Here is a 16,854-nt window from a genome sequence, read left to right on the forward strand (position 1 = left end):
TTCCTAGCTCTCCCATCTGCATCCCAGGCTATTACTCTTGCAACGTGCTGCTTCCGGCCCAGGTCAGGTAGGGGGAGAAGAGATGTATTATTTCAAGTGCAAGAAAAATATCCTCCCTTGCTCCTGCTGTCTGGGTACAAGCATTCAGACACCAACACTGCCTGGCCCTCAGCACTCCAGAACTGAAATTACAAAGGAAGTGCAAATCCAGGTAATATTAAATGGAAGCCCCTGCCTGGCTCCGCAAAATAAGCAGGTTTCACACATGCATCTACACTTGCCAGATCTTAGTGACTGTCCACAGTGATAAATAAAGAGCAGGTCACTAAAACAAAACGTTATTCTCCCCTTCAAATTTCTCATCCTGGATAAGCATCTTGGACTCAGACAATTTTTTAAGGTCAGGATTATGTTTTTTCACTATTTGCAAAGATCACTCTCTTGCCCCTTGTTCCCAAAGCAGCACACCCTCTTTGGCTGATAAAACTGGATATCTGACAGGAAGTTTTCAAACCAAGCTATTGAATTTTGTGAAAGTTGTCAGCAGCAGTTAAGTATTTTCTAATTTCAAACAAGCTTCACTACAAGTAGCACTATTAGCATTGCCTAAAGAAGACATGTGTTTGCAAAATATTACTGCAAATGCCACATCTGACTGTCTATAATGTTAAAATGCAAACTGGGCTGAAGACTTTGGAGAGCAGCTGATGACAGATTTCATCCAAACTTAAAGAGTATTTATTTAACATTTGACACCATACTTCCCACCTTTATAAATATACTGGAAATTGTCCTGCATGAATCTAAGACAATAGGTTGCGGTCAGAAAGGTCAGTAGTCAACTAGCAAACAGAAGTGGAGAACCCACAGGTTCATAGTGCAGCATCCGAGGCACATAGCCAGGGACCAGTGGAACTAACTCCCCTTCTGATGCTTTTTTCCTACATCCTCCTACATGAAGACACTTCAAGACTGCAGCTTAGGTCTGAAGTATAAAATGAAATTGAAATGAAGACAAATATAACAACCTCATTCCTATATGCACAGCCCCTTGACAGTATGCTTCCTAGAACACTTTCCTGAAAAAAAAAAAACAAACCAAACACAGCTTCAAAATTCACCCAAGATGGACTTATTGGCTCTAAATCTTTTTCAGGAGAACAATACCACTCACACCTGAATAGGAAACAATTCTTGTGGCTGGTGGTTAGCTGCTTGGGATAGAAAATTTCACATCTCCCAACTAAATAACAACTGCTTTTAAATGTTGCTATTTAAAGCTGATAAACTTTGTTAAAACACATGTGTTTCACAGGCTGCCAGGACTGGAATTTTAGTTCCCACATTACTACCCCAATCCATATTTTATTGTGCATATCTTATGTTTTTCTGTGTGGTGTCATTAATCTGCTCCCTGGCTGTGCAGAATAATACCCCACAAGAGTAGGCTGCTTTTTGAATATTTTATTATCTCTCATTGTATTTCCAAACTAATATATATTTACAAATTCAACCTCCTACAGGCAGAACTATATTGTTTTCCCCCTGTGTTTGAGAACCAAGGTGTAGATACTGAATTTAAATAGCAAAAATCTATCTACAGTCATTTGTGTTGAAAGAGAGAACCAATCACATATCAAGCTGTGCAAGAAAGGGGAAAAAAAAAGAAAAAAAAAAAAAAGAAAATATTTGCATACTGCAAGAGAAGACAGAGGGGGAGGGAGGCACACAAACAGGCTATGTTCTTGACGAAAGACATCTTTCAGTGCTGCTGAAGGACAACTCATTTAATCAGAGATTTTCCCCTGGTGTCTTTATTGACACAGATAATTTCTTTCCTTTTACCTGTAGCATTTTGGCAGTAAGAAGAGCGAGAATACCCTCCCTTGCTCCCCTCTTTACTGCTACACTAGTAGCCAATGTTGGCCCTAAAACACCAAATTACCAATGGTTCCTCTACTGCAGGAAACTCCTCTTAGGCCACAGACCTAAGATTAATCTTTCCTAGTTTCTGAACAAGGCAAAGCTAAGCTTGAAGTTGACACTGTCCAGGAATATACACTGAAATATCTACTTGGTCCCCACCACCTGATGTTGGAAGAGTGAAAATCCTCTTACAAATGGAAGGGGAGACATTCTTTTATGGGTTTTGCACATTTGAAATAAAAAAAAATTGCTCATTATGATGAAGGCCCAAAATTTGGTTTTCTAGACAAGAATTTTAGCCTTAATTTTTAAAACACTTTAAATATGAAATATAAAAATACTATATACACTATCCACAGCATTTGCAAATCCGTTTCCTTTTTAAAGGGCTTTGTTGCCATTCTTAAGTTGAACCAGAACCATCCAACTGTGTATGAGTATCCCAAGACTCTTCCCTAAACTATGGAAGTAAAGCATGCCATAAATAGGTAACCTGATATTTAGAGACATTTATATCCCTGTATGTGAAATTATCATGTATATACCAGACTTTCTGCTTTTTTGATCCAAAAAAAGATTTCAATCTGGTTTTAACCAGCTATTGGTTTCCACTATAAGTACCACCCATTTGAATACTGCTTTAAACATCACTGTTATACTCAAAATGAAAATGTGAGGACACATGATTAAACATACATGGTCAAAACTAACAAGCCCAAAACTTGATGCATCCTACACCACAGCAACTATGCTTATTTTATTTTCTATTTTAAAAAAGCCATATATGTTATCTTTTTCCTCATTCAAGTTTACTAACATGACAGCTACTCAGGAGCCTGCAATTACATGCAATTACTAGAGGTAGCAATTTTTCAGAATAATAGGGGAAGGGTACACAGTCGTACAAACAGTAATACTCAATGAGCAGTTTCCTTTCTTACAAAAAATAATTCACAATATCCTTTTACGTAATTATTAGTTACCCTGTGAGATTCTGCCTGTCTGCAACATTATTTAAAATGAACAAGTATGATGGTTGTTCCCTTTGTTTACCTTGTTTATCTATTTTCTTTTTAATTCTATGAATTCTATGCAAGGACAGATTATTTGACTCAGTTTCGTTTGTACTTTGTAGTCAATGATCCTGATCTAGGAGACTTTGAGACCACTGGAAAGTTCTTTTTTGAATCCAGATAGATTTTGGATCACCTTAACACCATCATTATCTCAGGAATACTATTATAAGAAACACAGGGTTACTGGAACAACCTCAATGTTCTAAAAAGAATTGTCTGTCATCACACCTTTTGTAGTTCCATGATTGAAATCTAATACAGTTAAGAACTCCTAATTGATTGATCTTTACTTTTTTTTCTCCCCGAAAGTGCAATCACTTTTAGCACTTTATTCATATTTATTTTGAGCATTTTCGTCAATAACATTTTATCTGTGGAGTTTCTAGCACTGAGTTACTAACTGCACCTAGTTGACAGGAACAACAGTCTCCTCATGACTTTTCTATTACTTTTTAAACAAGCTACCTACCCTGACTTCTTCTCCTATTCTACTTGCTGTATTGTATATTTGAAGGGATACATTTTCAGAAAAGGGCTATAAGTTACTACAGATAACCTGCACAATCCCACATTGCCAAGTCTACACACAACTAATATTTATATGTACAAATAGTGACAGATACTTGCCTACTTTCTTGGAAAATTTGGATACTTTTCTTGGAAAATTACTTTTGTTTTACAGCATAATCTACTGCCTAGTTTATACTACTTTGTTAAGTTCAAATCAAAACAAAAGTATGAAATTATATTTAGTAAATTCTGCAGAATATAGTAATTAAAGTCCTTACTGACTTTATTTATAAGGCACACCAGTAGTATATTGAAGGAATCTGAAGTAATCTGAACTCCTGTAGAATTTTTTTTAAAGTAAAAAAAGGATGCAGAAAGAAGTGTATCTGTTCAGTTTGAATATCATTACAGACAGGTAGAAAAATATAAATATGTGGTGAATAAGACTAAGTTAAAAAAAGAACAAAAAAAAAGTGTTTCCTAAGTTTGAAATGAAAGAAAACGAAAATGAATAATAGCATGCAATATTTAAAGAAAACTAGCATTAGTGTGTTACAGAATGGTAGGCAGAATCTACTATTCTACAAGGACTTTAGTAGGCAAAGATCCTAATTAAAAGTACATTTTAAGAATTTCCTATCTCATGACTGTAGATACTTTCCTTAAAATTTTAGGTTTTAGAATCATCTTATGATCAAACAGACTTCCACTTTCTTTTCTAACAAATTTCTAGCCTCTGTGCTTGGAGAGCATGGTTTAAAAATATGAAACTTTCAGGTGAAAAACAAAGTTGCCCCCTTAAATTTCTCCTTAAACTTACTTCTTTCATGACACATCCAGCAAACATCATTCCTTGGAGACTGTCTTTAACCTGTTTTTCAAAGTTAGGGACCCAATATATTAAAGCAAGTGACTTGCCAAAGATCACCCAAAAGCACCGTAAGAGAGCTAAGAACTAATTCTCTGAATCACAAAAATCTTCACCATATGACCAGCAATTCTATTAGAATTAAGACAGATATTGCATGCTTAATTATGTGGATTAGCAAAGGTCAAGGAACAATGTCATTTGTAATTGAAATTAATATTGTGATGCCTTGGTTTCCTCACCAGGAAAACATACCCGAAAGTCATGCAGTGGCATCCTTCCAGATACAGTTTCAGACATGAGGAGATCACATTCTTCTCAGTAACCAAAGATGAGAGAGGCTCTGGACATTTTCTGGAAATCAGAAGCATGCAGATTGATAAGGAGGGAGGACATGTAAGCTCTGACACTTTCTATTTCTTATAAGCATTTCTTTCAGCTCTACAGGGTGAAGTACAGGAAAGGTCACAAATCAAGTCCAAAAAGTAAAAGACAGTTGTTGCAGCTCAGAAAGCAAAGGATAGTGTTTGGATCGAAGTACCTAGGTCAGCATTCAAATGAAGCTGTTCTGCTAGATTTAATAACAACAGATGCCTTATTTCTCTTTCTTTTCAGATAAATGAACCACTCTAAATTGATGTCAAGTTCACCAAAAGGTATGTGACTGAAAAAGCAGAATAACTAACTTACTTTCCTTATGGAAAAATGAAACCTCCTAGTCCAAGGAACTTAAAGGACCTGGGAACTAGAAGCAATCAGGTCAATTCAACACCCACCGACAGTATTTTCTTTTTGTAATAAATTGGTCTCAAGTGCAAAAGACCTTGACAAACTTACTTTTTCTAACACTTCCCCATTACACATGCTAATGCTCTTATCTAATTAATAAAACTCCCTTTAATTCTGCTTTCTACCAACACAGTATTTGACAAAATAATGAATATATGCTTCTATTTAGTTAAGAAGTTTCATTCCCTTTACACTAATGTAACTAAATACAAAGTCTAAGTATACATTTATCTATATAAGCATTTAATTACACATGCAACAACACAGTACCAATCAATCACTCTTTATTTCATGAAACAGATAAAAACATAGAGAATAACATTGTAATCAATTATTTCAATCAATTTTTTCTTTTTGCAGAATCAATAGTTTAGTTCTTACATGTTTATTTAAAAGTAATGCACCCACTTTTATGAGAAATGAAAAATGGGCACTTTGTAGGCAACATAAACCTTCAATTTAATTATCTGTGCACCAAAACTTACGAGAGGGGTTTAATAAGGAGTAGTATGCATAACACTAGTGACACTGAATAAGAATTAAACAAGAAATGCTTATCCAGAATGCAAGAATAAAATCCTCACACTCATGCCTACACATTCATGCTTTGTCCAGAGTCTATTCTTGCTCACGTACTGAACACATACAGTATTTTAAATGGTCTGTTCATCCAGTGCAAAATGAGTATGATTAATGGCTAATTGCTCTTTCTTGTTTGCTATCCTTCTCATGCTATGATATCAGAGTTCCACAAGGGCAACTGTAGTGGGCTGGCCAAAAAGCCTGGAGGGGAAAATTAAATCCTCTTCTTAAGTAGCAGACTAGCAGTCTCCTCCAACAAAGGCTTTCCTTCCCTTGGTGGTAATGTGATTCATTTTCCTATAAAGAAGAAGGCTGGTATTTCAATGCGTAAAGACAGCCATTACTGTGACATTTAACAAGCCTGAAACCTCTGGCTTTCTTGCTAACCTAGATCTGCCTTAAGGCTATCAGAGACAAAAGAGGCCTTCTCCTCCAGCAAGCATCAAAGACCTAATAAAAAGCCAAGAACGACTAGGCAGTCAGCTTCCCTGTCAGAAATGCAAAATAAAAATATAATATATGCAAATTTGAGGCATGCAAAAAAAATAATCATGGAATATTGCTTGTGTGTACAGTTGTACTCATAAAACCTGTAATGCACTTTTTGAATTATTCAGCAAGAAGAGGCTGAAAAGCAGCAAAGAAGCTTATTATGTTTGCTTTGCTTCATAGACTATTAGGTGGACAAAAAGAAAAAGGAATTTAGTTACGCTTGCTTATCTCCTAACCTTATAAACTTGGGATTAACAGATCAAAGAAGGATTTGGTTCAGTTGATAGAAAATGGAGCTCTTTTATAGCTGTTTGGTCTCCCTGTCCCTTATGATCAAATAAGCTTAAGCAATTGATAAAATAAATGGGGGTTTGAATTCATGTGTTTTAGTATATACATTTAATATTTGTTGTATCACATTGTACATATGTATGCAGAATTAAGTAACAAGTAAAAGAAGATTGAACAGTGCACATCAGATGTTTTTTGTATTTTGCACATGCCCTAATACTGGAGTCCAAAGTACAAACACAAGGTACTGTACTGATATAATTTAAGTCGCTTCATGATTTTGCGAGGTATGTGGGGCATCCCACATACTACATGCATACAGTATTTCTGATGCTTCATTCTCTGATCTTGCCATCAGTCTGAAAATTAACCCACAACTTACCTCCACCTCGTGGCGCTGTACAACACTGGGACGCAGAGATGGATACACCTTGCATCACTGTGGTGTGGGCGCACGATGCTGGCAGGGCATGATGCTCGCAGGGCATAATGCTACATGTTTTCTCTCCAGCATTTCAAATTACAATTGCAATACACCAACAAGTGACTTTATTATGACAAAGATGACATGCTTCTTTTATTCCTTCATCAACAGCTCTGTTATTTTGCACAGGTCTGGAGATGGCTGTATTTCTGTGCCAAGATCTGGATAACTTCAAAAGAGTCTCACCTTTTAAAGAACCGTAAAGAACCGTATATGTTCATTGTGAATCAAAATTAAATTACACATTCTTTTGAAAGCTGAGGTCAGCCCATTTAGCTATGAATTACCAAAAGATGAAGATATGTATCATTTATTTAAAGAAGATACCATACCATCCACATGTAAAATTGTTTTTTCATATCAACTAGGCCATGCGATTTCCATTTACAAATTATCACCTATAAAAACGAATTAAACGACATGACTTACTTCTTTTTCTGTAAGGTTTTGACTGTAACTTTTGCACAAAGTTTATCTCCATTACTACAAACTGCCATCTAATAGGATATTTGGATGCAAATTGCATGAACTAACCCCCAGTACATTTAGTTAATGTAATACCTCATGGGACTTCCTAGTTGCAAACTGAGGATTGTTAATAAAACAGCAATAAAATATGGAATACCAGTGTCTTATTTATCTCTTCAACACCAACTATCATTTCTGTGTTTCTACTCTAATAACACTTCTGTTCAGAGAAGCCAGAACCATTTGAAAACTAGCACAGGAAGAACCTCCAAGAGATTTTCTAAGATTACATTTGTTCTGGCATTAAGTTTCTTAAATAAAGATTTACCAAAGTCATTTAATAACACGTAGGGGAAAGAAGGCAGATGAAGCTCTTTACATGGTGGGAAATGAACCAAGTATCAAGAACAGATAAAGCAGAAATTCTGTGACTGACCCTTCCATGGTTAGCTCTTCATAATTAATGGAGATGCTCTCATCATAGATGAGTTAGTTAGTGGCTGACTTAGATTGAGATTCATTCCAAGTAACAGCTAAACCAGTCACCGAGGAGAGAATAGCCACCATGTCCTAAGGAGGCCAGAGACCAACAAGTGGAAGGAGAGTGGTGGAAAACTACTGAGTTGACAGATACATGTAACAGCTCAGACACTGAGATTGGAATGAAAACCTTCCTAGGTCCTTTGTATATATGTACATTTGGAACATCTTCACCTTCCCACAGCTTAGTTCAACACTCACAAAATCAAAGGAAAAAATGAAAACTTCTGGAATAAAAACCTGCCAGAGGTAGCAGATTCAAAATCTGTGGATCTGATGACATCTAGATCAGATTTATTTTCCGTGTATGGCTTTTGATTGGCAAATATTACAGTTTGTTTATGTAACATAATTTTGCACTGCATGTTTGCTGGCATCATTTGCTCAGCATCTCAAGAGAAAAGGAGAAGAAAGGAGAAGGATACTAGATGATCTTAAGGTCCTTTCCAACCCTAACTATCCTATGATTCTATGATTCTGTAAAAGGAGAAAAGGAGTGGGGGAACAAAAGGAGAAAGCTTAGCAATGCATAAAAAAAGGCAATATCTATTATGCTAGAGTACCAGAAAGCCAAGAATGTTTTTCCTATGTTACAGGAAAAAAAGGTTACATCCTAAACCATAATATTTTTTTTAGAAATTATATATTCCTTTTCCATACAGGTCTTACATTAGGAAGAACAAATAAACAATATGAGTCAGCTAGTGATTGTGTCATTTCATTCAAATGACAGAACATGATTTGGTTTTGTTGGAAATATAACAAATGACAGCCAAGCAACACAATATTCTCTGGCTACAACATAGATCTATGTACAATTTTGCTAAATAAATTAAACAGACACTGGGGGGAATAGAACACTATGTTAGTGTATTGTATTACAAACGTAAATCTTAACACTTGCAAATTTGTTTGGCCCAAGAAGATATGCAAAATGTATTGCAAAAATATCTTCAGGATAACTGGTCTCAAAAGTTACTCTACAAAACCTTGGTGGTTGTGATCTAAGACAGAAAACAGAAATAATTTTATTTTAGCAACAATATTGGGTAACACCTAAACATATCAAAGACCAGCAAAGGACTAGATTTCACTTTCTGAATGGTTTAAAAGAAATACAGAAGGTAAATATATAGTTAGTTTCTGTACCATCTCACAGTGTCTCTAAACTCAAGAAGTTCTTATTTAACATTACAGGAACTTTTTTAAGTTCTTTATTTCAATTTACTACTATTTAATTCATGTTAAAACCCAAGCAATCTATAAGAAACAAATGCTGATGGAGTTGAAGCAATATAGACCCATGACTGCACAGTACCTTATCTGTCATATCACAATTCTATGATGTAGTTGTAATGTTACTGTAGCCGTGCTGTTCAAAAATACTAGTGAGGCAAAATTAATGAGGAGAGGTAATGCATGTTACTAAAGTGATACAGGTGAAGGGGAAGTTCTACGGAGAGAAATATTTCTCCTCAGGTTTTTGTTGGTGCATTAATGAAAGCAAATGATAATCTGCCACCTGATAGGAAGGTCACCTTAAATACATGGTATGGATTAGTTTATGTAAAGCATACCTAAATGGGTAAGAAAGACAATTACCTGATAGCTTGTACTGCTGAAACAGAGTTCATATTGATCTAAATAAAAAATAAAAAATAAAAAAATACCAAAAACCAGTCACAGATTTCTACCAATCTCCTTCAAAAATATCAGTCCTTTTGAATAATTTAAACTTTGATTGGAACTCTTATTGTTCTCTGGATATCCTTCACTATATTCTGCACAGGCTCTGACGTGCAGCACCTCTGTTGCTTGGGGTTTTTTTTGGTTTACAGGAAAAAATAAATTTAAAAGAAAAATCAGTAAAATTGTTTCTTGCCTTTCCTTGGTGAATCTTGGTGCATATAGCATCACAATTAAGGCATTCATATAACATCATGATATGATCCTTTTGCTACTCTGTCTTTCAACTGGTGTTGCTTCCAAATCATTTAACACATGCCATTGCTATCATTTAGCCTTCCCAGGTAAAGGTTGGGAGCACCTAATGCAGAACAGCCCTGCCATTGCCCTTGTATCTGTATCTTTCTCCATCACAGTGCCTGCTGCTTCACCTTGTCTTTAAATACTGTGTGAGACTTTTTGTTATCTAGAAGTTTCAGGTAGAAAGCTTTGGGAGGTCCCATTGTTATAATCAAACACTGGTGTGGTATAGAGTCCTATTATTACTTGTGGTGTAGGGTCTTAAATTGAAAATTTGTGCACTGAGAAAGTTTTGACAACTTTTGCTATATAATTACAGTGTAATTCTGTAGGTACATAAAAAACTGCTGGTACTAGTTTACCTTCAAATCCAAAAGGTCTAACTATGGTTTCAGAAAACCTCCATTTCCCTCTGCTGGTGGACCTTCATATAATATTGGGTTGGGTTCTTTGCTAAGTGCATTTCCCTTTGCCACTTAGGTTTATGGAAGGTTGAGATTTAAGACCTCAGGTGTGGAATAAATGTATGCTTGGAAGGCATTATCATTGCCATTTTACAGACCAGTAAGCTGATTTAGAGGAACCATATGATGAATCCATGGACAACAAAAATATATGACTGAAGTAGAAACACCAGCTTATTCACACAGGCATCCTTTTATTGTGTTATACACAAATTTCGTCCAACACAGACTCTTATAAAGTTACTACATAAACATTTCCTGAAGTAGTGCTTATTTGGTTGTTACAGCAAACATGACAGTTCAGTAGACGGAAGCATACAGTATCAATATGTAACAATCTAAAACTTTATAAGAAGTTTCAACTGGACTTGGGTACCCTTTGAATGGTTACACAACAGCTAATTGCTTCATAACAGAATATATAGAATTTTACTGTAATGAAAGAACTGCAAACCTTGGGTGAAAAAGCACATACATAGCATAAATGATACCTATTTTCTTAATATCTCATTTTCATTCTAAAATTATTGCCAAGAACAGACACACACCACACACTCTATATCCTACAGTTAAAAGTTCTTAGAAGTATTACTAGTTGCTTTCTTTGGCAATGCAACAAAATATACCTCCAATGTTCAGGTAATTGGATATGACATTAGTCAAACCAATTTGCTGAACACAGGCTTTTGTGCTCCAAATATGCTACAAAACTCCACTGCATCACTAATAAATACTATAGCTAAAAGCCATCACAGAAAGAAAGGGAGAGTCTGCATACGTGGGAGTAAGTAAAAGAGGAAGTCTGGTTTTATTTTTAAATTCTCCATGTGCAGAAAAATCTTCACATTCAAGGATTTCAATCAAAAAATTATGGTTTAATCACAAAAAAAAAAAATGTTACTCAACTAAAGACTTACAAACACCCCTCTGTGAATGCCTTCAGGAAAGACTGAATATCATTCTCTTGTGAATAGTTTCACTCACATACAAAGTAAGGCAGGAAACAATAACTAGAAGGAAGGAAAATTGAGCAAAACCACTTTACTGCTTGTTATCAGAATGTAGTGTAAAAGGACTGCAAGAGTAAGGGGATCTTGAGAATTAAGTTATTTGAATGAGTTCCCATAAAATTCCGTGGCAAAAAGGTCACTTGTGCAGGTGGAGCCTGTTTGTTCTCTTCCTCTGCAGAATTCAGTCCTTGCCAGGTCCCCACCAGATCTTCTCTCACTGATTTCATCTACTTTTGCTTCAGATGTTCAGTTCCCTCACTGCAGACTGGAGAAATACTTTGCCTCAGAGTGATTTTCTCTCACTTCCTTTGGACAAATGCAGTCTTTCCTTTAAATATCCACTACTTTCTAAATTAATTTTTCACCCGAATTACCCATTAATAATGGGTCAGAATGATCTGTTTTCTACCCTTCAAAGAACAATAACTAAGTAACAAGTTGTATAGGTACAAGGTCACCCCAGCAGTGCAATTGCTATTTCCTGTTAGGGATAAGAAAAGTTATTAGGAGCATACAAGTGGGGTTGCAGAAGACACTGACACTAACAGAGGAGTTTCTTCTTTGACAACTAAGATGGTGGCAGCAGTATCATCAGAAAAATCTATTAGTGCAGCAGTGTTCAAAGAATCAAACAGAAGTACTTAGGGCAGTGTTTGCAACTGAAGGACTGTACTGCTGATTATTTACCTGTAACAGCTTTGCTTATGACCAGATTCAGGTCCCTCCTACTGACTCTGCATCTTTTGAACTCAGTGATATTTATTCACAGCAAAGTTGAGGGCTACAGCTACACGTCTGAACCAACACTAAATGAAAGGCATAGAGCTGCAGACAAGATCTGATGTAGGAATACTATGACCAAAAGCTATTTACCATCAACAGCTTGTCAATCCAAAGTATACCCTGAACTCTAGCTTCTACTTTAACTATTTTCAATGAACTTGCAAGATAGGAGGAAAAAAAAAAAAGGCACGGAAACAAAAATTACAGAAAATGCCAAGCCACTGTATCAAGCACTTTGGAAAGAAGAGTTAGAATCTAAACTGATAAAGTGAAAGTCTAAAATCAACAACCTGAAATTCAGCAGAGCTGTCATCAATATACATAAGGAAAAGAACTACTAGATAGATAGAAAATAGGTACAAGGCAACACAGGAGAGGAGTAACCAAGTAGGAGTGCATCACTAAATCACTTCAGCAGTAAATATTCTGTATCTCATCACCAAGGGGTCTTTAATAGCTACAGTTACCTCAGCCACTCAGTCCTCCTCCATCATTAAGTTTCAGAGCTTTATGATTATTTATTACCATTAGCAACTAGGAGAATGAGGGCAGAGGAATGTTACTCCTAATTGAATTGATAAAGCCTACAGATAAGCAACTGAAGTCACTCTGCATCTGAAGTTTTACAGTCCACTAACTACTAAAGAAGCTGGAGAGGCAAATGGATATGAAATACATACATATATAGACATACAGAAAAAAAATAATTCCCGTAAAGCATCCCAAACCCAAGTATTTAGGACTTGAGGCAACTCTCTTCTCAGAGATGAAGAGCCATATTGAATGCAAGAAGAAATGAGGAATAATTCTTAGTCAAGAAAGAATCCTAGCATTTGGATCCTAGCATTGAGTGTGAAAAAGCTGCATACCAGAGTTCAGCACTTATACACATAAATGACGGTTCAGAACTTAATTTTTTTTCTGAGCATTAGACTTGCTGCTCCTGTGAACTATGCACCTGAGAGTTGCAATGAAAACTTACCACCTACTAAGCATCCACTTCAGAAAGCACACATATTTTAATAAGACCAATTAGGAAAGCATCTACGTAAAAGGTCTTTTCCAACTTAATTGATTCTATGATTCTAACTGCTGTCATTTATAGGATTTTCTGTGTATATGAAGTTCAGCTATAGACCTAGGTTAGCAAAGTCTCAAAATATTATTTGTGCTATTTATTTACATTTTTAAAACATAGTTCATACAATTAAGATGTTGATATCATTATTACCAGCAAAAAGAAAGCTCCTCCATTACTGTTAGCATATTACAAATCTCAGGGGTGTTTTTACAGAAAACAAAGATGTTTTTGCTTAAGAGCTGGCCATGAAAGATGCTTTTCCCAGGCAATTCTGGGACACAAGAGACAAACTACGCTAGAAAGTGTAACGTTCATTTGAGATTCAATCAGACATTTCCTGTGATTGTATTCAAAAGACAGATTGTAATATTACCTAATCAATGGGAAACAGCCTTACAGCTAAATGAAACAGCACAGAATATACTAAAATTAAACATTGATACTTACTTCGGGACATAAGGTCTCAAAACCATTCAGTTGATAAACTTGGTTTATGCAAAAATTATGGAGACAAGATTTCAGTTCCTCTGTAAGACCCCAGTGATTTCCAAAGAGAAGAATCAGAAGCTCTGTTTAAGACATTACTTTCGGTTCCCCTCGGGAAAGAAAATAAAAAAATAAAAGAAAAAGCTGGAGTTTGTCAAAAGTTGGTTTTCCTGAAAACAGCTCCCGATGAACAAGCTTATGTAATACCAATTGATTTTTATCTACCAGAAAAACATTTTGATATATAATATCTAATTTTAAGGTGCATCCCTTCAGCACACACATTAAGTGTTCTCACAAAAAGCAACAAAAAAATAAATCTATCTTGAACACAAGAATTATTTCTGCACTCCATCCTGCTTTTTATCCCCAAATTATCTATACAGTGCTTAGTTATTAATAACAGTTTTAAAGGATGCACAGCTAATACCATTCATATATCACATTCTAGCAGGCTGTACTAGAAAACAGGGAGCACTGTTCAATTTTTTTAACCTACACTCTCTTATCCCCTCTTTATACAATATTTGATAACTTTCTACTAAGCAAACTCCTACTACTGAAGGAAGGAAATCTAAACTAGATATAAATATATTAATATAGATGGGATTTTTTCTGTTTTCAGAGTCTTAGCCAAAACCATAATTGTGTGCATTTCTCTCACACAGCAATATATTAAAATATTGTATCTAGTATTTACATTTGAGAAAAAAATCATCCCAGTAATAAAAGTTCTAAAGAACTGAATATCAGTAAGAGAGCATCAATATGTATGATTTTATGATTTACAAAGAGCAAAGTTAATCAATACACATCTATTGGCAGGTGTACACAACTACTTAAGAAGCTGTATTTACAAAGGAAAACCTGCAAGTAGGATATGAAAGAAGAATTTTTACTATCATCATATATTCTTGCTGTGGAAAATACTCATTCAGTGACAGTTTTTTCAAATTTGTATAAGTTTGGTTGAAAGTCATCCCAAAAGTAACTTTTGAAAAGGGAACATGTAAATTCACTTTTTAAAGTCTTAATTGAAAAAAAAAAATGTTACTTCCATTATTGTTGTTGTTATTAGCAGTATGGTCAGAGATGTTGAAAGTGAAACATTTCTTCATAGAGACTCACTCAGTGATTCATTCACTATGATTTTTTTCTTCTAATTTTTTCCACAATCTCTGGCCAGTCTGAAAGTAAAATAAAATCTGTAAATGATTATATGTTCTAATAAGACCAAAAGATACATCTAAGGTGTACATCTGGCAACTGCTTTCATGTACATATTACTGAAGATGGTAAGTCAACAGCTGAACATAACAGTAGCCCTTTTCAAAGCATACTGAGCTTCTAAGTAGATTTCCATCAGATTTTCATAAGTACCCAATCAAACTCTTTCTAGTTTACATTAGTTTCAATGTATTTCCACATGAATTATGTAGCTAACCACCCAGACTACTTGGTCTGGTCCTTGGTCTTCTATTTATAACCTTAAATACCACCTTTGAAAATGTAGTCCTTACTGCCTTTAGAAATAGAGGCTTTGCCTGTTCAATATCTTCTATATAAGTGAAATAGTAAGCGATCCCAAAGCTCAGGTAAATATTCAGACAAAGATTATTTAATGCCGCATTAAGTATGCAGCATCAGCCTCATACCTAACATTAACTTCATTGACTTTCAGTAACTTTCAGATATAAAAAACAGATTCTCCATAAATTAGCCGCTCCAGCAACTCTTCATTTTTCTGCTTTCAACATGTTCTATACCAGACGGATGCAGGACTGGCCTGCCTACCATTGCTGTGAGGATTCACTCTCACGGCTGAAAATAACGGCTGGGTCATTGAAAATAATCTAAAGAACTTGAAGACTGCCTAAGACAGTTTTCATTTTAGTGGGATTTAAGCACTTCAGTCCTCTGAGTTTCTGTGAAATGTCTGTTCACTGATGCTCCCAATGAAGAAAACTGCATCCTGATTGAATAGGTGAATCTGTATCATAACCACTTCGCCTAAGAATCCAGCTTGGTACACTTCTGAGGGAGTTTGTTATCTCATATCAACTCAAAATCAGTAATAAACTGTCACATTAATTACGACACATTTATTTAGCAATTATATCATCCTTATGCTGAAATCTTACAGGGAATTACTGCAAAAACAACCAGTTGCAAAAAAAGGTAATTATCATAAAGGATCAAGACAATAATAAGTAAAGCAAGCAAGTAAGCTTGGAACACGGACATTGTCAGGACAAACAAGTTCTACATGCAATAATAATAACTAGGCCCTTTTGCTAATATAATAGTAAACAAATGTTTGGGGATGGGGGTTGTGTCTCCCCCTTTCTTTTTACTTGTTTGCACAGTTCATTCATTGTCCAATGAACAGACTTACAAGTAAATGATAACACAGAGCAAAGGCACTATAAATGGAAACGTACTTAAGATTTGAACTGGTTAACTGCATCAAGACAATGCAGGACTTCAGTCCTGTTGTGGTATAAACAGGGGTTCACTACACAAGTTCATTTTACATCATTCCACCCTCAAATGTATATGTAGTGTACTCATTGAAGCCAGAAACTGGAAGAACAAAATGAAATCCTTTAATAAAATTCCTGTATATCAAAATATATTAGAATCTAGGCTGAGAAGAAAATGAAAACAAACCACATAAAGAAATATGGTGGCATTTTTTTTAAATCAGTGGCTTAGAAAGTTTTGGAGACCACCGACAAACATGTCACTTATAAAACAAAAATGACTGCTACAACCTAGTTATAAAGATATTCCAAATCATCACATCTGGATACATGCATGCTCATAAAAAACAACAGCTATGGCCCATGGCCAGTGAGTTGACATCCTGAAATTTTCTAAACCTTTTGTCAGTCAGAGATCTCTGCCCCACACTTTTAGTAGTCCCACTTTAATTGCTGCAACTGGAAATGGTATTGTTTTCCCGTACACAGGATTATTCTGCTTGTTCTGAAAGACCGTCAAAGATTTATATAAAAA

At 35.4% G+C, this 16,854-nt stretch overlaps 1 long non-coding RNA gene across 1 annotated transcript in view; it reads right to left on the reverse strand.

The window, feature by feature from the left end:
* Positions 1-13,931, reverse strand: part of LOC133277227 (uncharacterized) — a 45,188-nt gene extending 31,257 nt beyond the window's left edge. Inside the window, exons 1-2 of the long non-coding RNA XR_009746139.1 lie at positions 13,798-13,931; positions 4,636-4,734 (exon numbers count right to left, since the gene is read on the reverse strand). This is a non-coding gene — a long non-coding RNA (uncharacterized LOC133277227). The remainder of the gene's footprint in view (positions 1-4,635; positions 4,735-13,797) is intronic.
* Positions 13,932-16,854: the final 2,923 nt, after the last annotated feature.

This window comes from Pezoporus flaviventris, unplaced genomic scaffold, assembly GCF_033815535.1.
Source record: "Pezoporus flaviventris isolate CSIRO_AGI_PZ_B2104156 unplaced genomic scaffold, CSIRO_AGI_Pfla_v1 ptg000054l, whole genome shotgun sequence".
NCBI classification, from domain to species: domain Eukaryota; kingdom Metazoa; phylum Chordata; class Aves; order Psittaciformes; family Psittacidae; genus Pezoporus; species Pezoporus flaviventris.